This window comes from Bubalus bubalis, chromosome 16, assembly GCF_019923935.1.
Source record: "Bubalus bubalis isolate 160015118507 breed Murrah chromosome 16, NDDB_SH_1, whole genome shotgun sequence".
In the NCBI taxonomy this organism is placed as follows: Eukaryota; Metazoa; Chordata; class Mammalia; order Artiodactyla; family Bovidae; genus Bubalus; species Bubalus bubalis.
In genome coordinates, this window is record NC_059172.1 from 44,778,662 (window position 1) to 44,783,739 (window position 5,078).

Consider the following 5,078-nt stretch of genomic DNA (forward strand, 5'->3'; position numbering starts at 1 on the left):
AGATAACAGTCTGACTCTTTGTGACCCTATGGACTATACAGTCCATGGAATTCTCCAGGCCAGAATACTGGAGTAGGTAGCCTTTACCTTCTCCAAGGGATTGAACCCATGCCTCCTGCATTGCAGGCAGATTCTTTACCGGCTGAACCACCAGGGAAGCCCAAGAATATTGGAGTGGGTAGCTTATCCCTTCTCCAGAGGATCTTCGGACCCAGGAATGGAACTGGGGTCTCCTGCATTGCAGGCAGATTCTTTACCAGCTGAGCTACCAGGGAAGCCCATATGTTATGACTGGTATTGTTATTTTACATATTAAGAAATGGAAGCCCAGGAAGATTAAGTAATTTGCTCAAGGACACAGGGCCATTATGGGACAAAGCCTGACAGTCTTGCTCCAGAGTGCATGCTCTGTCATGTGACTGCTAGAAAATTCCCCCTCCTCCCCACAGCTGATTGATGAAGGCTTGAGCATGGTACAAGATAGGGAGTCGGGGCGGGGGCGGTCAGTATTACTGTATATGCAGTACAATTTTCAGACTTGGATATATCAGCACCACAGTGGCACAGAATGGTTTATGACTGTAACAGGTACAAATATAAATCTGTTCACTCAGTTGGGTTAGAAACATCATTTCATCTTTTCCATGGCTAGAAGAGAATTTTAAGATACATTTCATCCGATGAGAGAAATTCGCCCTAGTCAGCAAGGGGCTGCCTTGACCCTTTCCCAAGGGATGAGGAGGTGTTTCGTGTCAGACATTAGTCTGCGTGGCCGCTTCGCTGTTCACTTGTCAGGCCCTCGTGCACACCATCTCCTCCATCCTGCCTCGGAATCCTCTTTGGGAAGCTGGCTCTGTAGCAGTACTTCCATGCCCCTTAGAGTCAGGAGCATCATCCTCTGACATGCTTGAAGACCTAGCGTCCCTCTGCTTTCTGAGATCAATGCCTGCACCTTTGTGAGACCACCATCGTGTCCCCCGCCCACCTCCACACGCAGGGACTCTGCCTGGAGAGGGAGGGGAGGAGGGGAGGGAGCCGGAGCCTCTCCTCAGGAAACCAACAGCGGCTCAGCTCTTGTCCCGGCCACTTTATTTCTCCTTTTCTCCCATCAAGGAAATTTCTCTTTCTTTCTCTCCTTTCTTGCTCTCTTCCTTCCTTCCTCCTCCCTTCCTTCCTCTTTGTTTTTTGGTTTGTTTTTTTTTAATTTTGAGAGTGAGAACAACAGCTCTGCTAGCAGCTGTATACTTCCAACCCAGTGTATTATACGAGAGAAAGATTCCTTTCTCTTCTCACTGTTCTGGTTATCTACTGCAGCATGACAAACCACTTCCAAAACAGCCCTATCAAGCATATATTTTCTTTTGGTCTAGGATTGCCAGATAAAGTACTATGGATATTTTACCTCTAAATACTATACCTATTTATCTTTAACATTAAAAATATTAACATTTATCTTTGTGTACTATATGAGTAAAAATTTAATCCCAGTTAAATTTGAATTTTAGATCAGCAATATATATTTTTTAGTATAAGTATGTCTTAGCATATTTGAGAGATACTTGGACTAAAAAAGATTACTCATCCTTGATCTGAAATTCAAATTTAATGGAGCATCTTGCTTTTTGGAATATTTTTTTTAATTTGGGAGCCCTATTTGGGTTCCAGTTTTGTGGGTCAGGAATTTGGGTGGGGTTTGGGCAGCTGAAAGATGCTCTGCTGCTACGGGTGGTGCTCCACGTGCATGTCTGGTGCCTGGGTGCCCCTGGCCTCACACTCTCCCTTCAGGTGGAGTCTCATCCTCCAGGGCTTTTCTGTGCAGCTGAGGACTCTCACAGGAGGGCAGCCTCAGGTGGCCAGACTTCCTACATGGAGACTCTGAGACCTGACTCTGAAAAAGGAAATGAAAACTGCCGGTCTCTTGAATCTTGGGCCTGTCAACTAGTACAATATCACTTCTGCCTTATTCTATAGATCAAGCAGTCACAAAACCAACCTAGCTTCCACAGTGGGGGACGCAGACCTCACCTCTTAGGGGAACAGTGATGAAGAATTTGCAGTCATCTTTAATCTATTGCACCCACTAAGAAGGAACAGATTTTCTGCCACCTGAAGATTGAATATCATGTTTCTCTCTTTCAGCATCCCTTTCTTATTGAGAGATACTTGGACTGAAAAAACTACTCACTGTTTTTTTTTTTAAAACTACTCATTGTTGATCTGAGTACTGGTACAAGTCCAAGGCAATGCCAACGGCTCATTTCAGCTTCTGGCTGGTTGGGAGAAGGACATTAGGAAAAAAGGATGCTCAGAAAGGTAAGGGAATTGTGGTTAGTGTTTCAATATATGATTCCTAGGGTTGAATAATATATAACAATTCAGAAAGATATTATTAAATTGTTAAGGTGACTTTTGTAAAGTGACAAATGTGTTTTTACAGTATAAAGTTTTTCTTAAATGTTATTATACTATATAAATCAGAGAAGGCAATGGCACCCCACTCCAGCACTCTTGCCTGGAAAATTCCATGGACAGAGGAGCCTGGTAGGCTGCAGTCCATGGGATCGCTAAGAGTCGGACACAACTGAACAACTTCACTTTCACTTTTCACTTTCATGCATTGGAGAAGGAAATGGCAACTCACTCCAATGTTCTTGCCTGGAGAATCCCAGGGATGGGGGAGCCTGGTGGGCTGCCGTCCATGGGTTCCATTGAGTCGGACACAACTGAAGCAACTTAGCAGCAGCAGCAGCAGCACTATATAAATGTTGAATAGCTATATGCAAAAATATTAGCAGTGATTCATCTGTAAAATGTGTGATTCTGGCACATTTTGATCTTTATGCTTATAAATGTTTTTGATATTTTAAAAAATAAATATGTGTCATTTTTATTTTAGAAAAAAAGAGGTCATAAAATAAGACAAAAAGGAATCCACTGTCCTCCTATTTATTAACCTTTTAGTTATTTGTACAAATCCTATCCAGCATCTAGCATGTACTGGTTACTGTAGTAGGTCCTGGGGATTCTGCCGTAAGCCAGACAAAGTCTTCTCCAGAGTCTCTGGAAAGAGCATGGCCCTGACAATGCTTTTGTTTTGGACTTCTAGCCTCCTAGATGGCTAGTGGTAAAAGAACCCCCCTGCCAATGCTGGAGATGCAAGAGATACGGGTTCAATCCCTGAGTCAGGACCATCCCCTGAAGGAGGGCACAGCAACACACTCCAGTATTCTTGCCTGGAGAATCCCATGGACAGAGGAGCCTGGCAGGCCACGGTCCATAGTGCTGCACAGAGTCGGACATGACTGAAGCAGCTTAGCACAGCCTCCAGAACTTGAGAAAATTTTCTGTTTTTTTTTTTTTTTTCTTTTTGTGTGTTTATTTTTTTGCCACCTGCATTGCAATAATTTGTTCTGGCAGCCCTGGGGAACTAAATACAAGCCCTTCATTCCTGGGTATCTTATTAACCAATGATGGAGATTTCCATTTTGGAAGCAAGTAATCTAATTGTTCCCACTTTACAAATCGGGAAACCGAGATTCTGTAAAGATCAGTAGTTTGTCTCAGACCCCACAGAGCATGGCTTCCACAGCAGATCCAGGATTCAAGCTCTGGTTTCTCCATCACCAGTGTTTGGGCTGTCTCCATGATGCGGCAGCTTGTAGACCTGGGTTTCCAGCAGTTTCTTTTAAGACTCATGCAACTGTTTCTGAGATCCTTGCTCCTTGTTCTGTCCCCCTGCAATGACAAAGCAACCAGCCCTGGGGCCTCTCCACAGCAGTAGCATCTCCTCCTCTCGGCCAATGAGGGGAAAGCGTCCTTGCAACAGCACCTGCCCTGTTCCTTCATCTCTAACCGGCTGTGAGTCCACACTGGGATGAATGGGACCCGGACAGCTGTTTGCAGGTGTGCTCACTGCCATTCATGCCTGCACGTGCTGATAAGCCCTCTACATAGTTTTGTTGAGGCCACGGTGTACCCCGCACTCAGGATACCTCAGCCTCTCCTCTGACCATGCAAGGAGAGACTGCCATTGCTTTCCTTCCTTTAAATATTTTCTTTCCAGATTTTAAAATGAATACATGCTTTATAGAAAAAAAAATACAGAAAGATAATGGAAGGACAAAGAAGAAAATAGAAATGCCTTATAGGCACCAGCAGTTTCCTATTTATAAATGTGCAAAAGGAAAAAAAATAACTATATTCAGATATGCCTCTGGTTGTGCTGCATATGTTGACACATCCATTCACAGAACAAATTTAGCTATGTTTAAAAATGAACATTTTTATATAGATTCTTTCTGTGGGGGTGGGGAGCAGCAGAAATCTGGCCATAAGAACAGTTTGGTAATCTATCCTCAGCATTTCCCCAGATCATTAAAAAGTCCTTGTAAATATCATTTTTAATGGCTGCATGGTATTCTATCAAGTGGATCATCACTTACTAAGCATGTACTATCTATTATTAAACATTCAGAGATTTTTACAGTTTTTCTAGAGAAGGCAATGGCAACCCACTCCAGTACTCTTGCCTGGAAAATCCCATGGACGGAGGAGCATGGTAGGCTATAGTCCATGGGGTCACAAAGAGTCGGACACGACTGAGCGACTTCCCTTTCACTTTCATTAACTTAAAACACTGTTATGGTGCTCGCTTCGGCAGCACATATACTAAAATTGGAACGATACAGAGAAGATTAGCATGGCCCCTGCGCAAGGATGACACGCAAATTCGTGAAGCGTTCCATATTTTTTTAAACTTAAAAGCTTCTGCACAACAAAGGAAACTATAAGCAAGGTGAAAAGACAGCCTTCAGAATGGGAGAAAATAATAGCAAATGAAGCAACTAACAAACAACTAATCTCAAAAATATACAAGCAACTCCTACAGCTCAATTCCAGAAAAATAAATGACCCAATCAAAAAATGGGCCAAAGAACTAAACAGACATTTCTCCAAAGAAGACATACAGATGGCTAACAAACACATGAAAAGATGCTCAACATCACTCATTATCAGAGAAATGCAAATCAAAACCACTATGAGGTACCATTTCACACCAGTCAGAATGGCTGCGATCC

The 5,078-nt window shown here is 43.1% G+C and overlaps 1 non-coding gene across 1 annotated transcript; it reads left to right on the forward strand.

Moving 5' to 3' along the window:
- Positions 1-4,644: 4,644 nt before the first annotated feature.
- On the forward strand, positions 4,645-4,751 carry LOC112579762. The gene has a single exon (XR_003104096.2). It is a non-coding gene; the product is annotated as a U6 spliceosomal RNA (small nuclear RNA).
- The last annotated feature ends 327 nt before the right edge of the window (positions 4,752-5,078 follow it).